The sequence below is a fragment of the Acanthisitta chloris genome, unplaced genomic scaffold, assembly GCF_000695815.1.
Source record: "Acanthisitta chloris isolate BGI_N310 unplaced genomic scaffold, ASM69581v1 scaffold2839, whole genome shotgun sequence".
In the NCBI taxonomy this organism is placed as follows: Eukaryota; Metazoa; Chordata; class Aves; order Passeriformes; family Acanthisittidae; genus Acanthisitta; species Acanthisitta chloris.
Window position 1 is genome coordinate 69,408 of NW_008691797.1, and position 312 is coordinate 69,719.

Consider the following 312-nt stretch of genomic DNA (forward strand, 5'->3'; position numbering starts at 1 on the left):
CCTTGCCCATCACTGCACATGTTCATGAGCAGATGGGGTTGGCTAAGGCTCAACTTCTGCCATCTCTTGCCACCTTCAGCTGTCTTTTATGACTGATTGGATTTCAAGCTACATGTGTGCAGCAATATGGGTTTAGAAAGCTGTCAGGAAATGCAGTTAGGCAGCATGATATTAATTCCCAAAGTAGGTGACCATGAGTGATGCTGAAGAAGCACATGTGCCTAGAACATGCCCTCTGAAAGACCCTACCCAATTCCACCATCTGGGGTGTGCTGGTTTGGGCTGAAGTAGAGCTAACTTTCTTCACAGTGG

At 47.1% G+C, this 312-nt stretch overlaps 1 protein-coding gene across 2 annotated transcripts in view; it reads right to left on the minus strand.

Moving 5' to 3' along the window:
- The window catches only part of ASB2 (ankyrin repeat and SOCS box containing 2), a 23,718-nt gene that overhangs the window by 12,526 nt on the left and 10,880 nt on the right, over positions 1-312 (minus strand). The gene's annotated exons all lie outside the window — the stretch shown is intronic.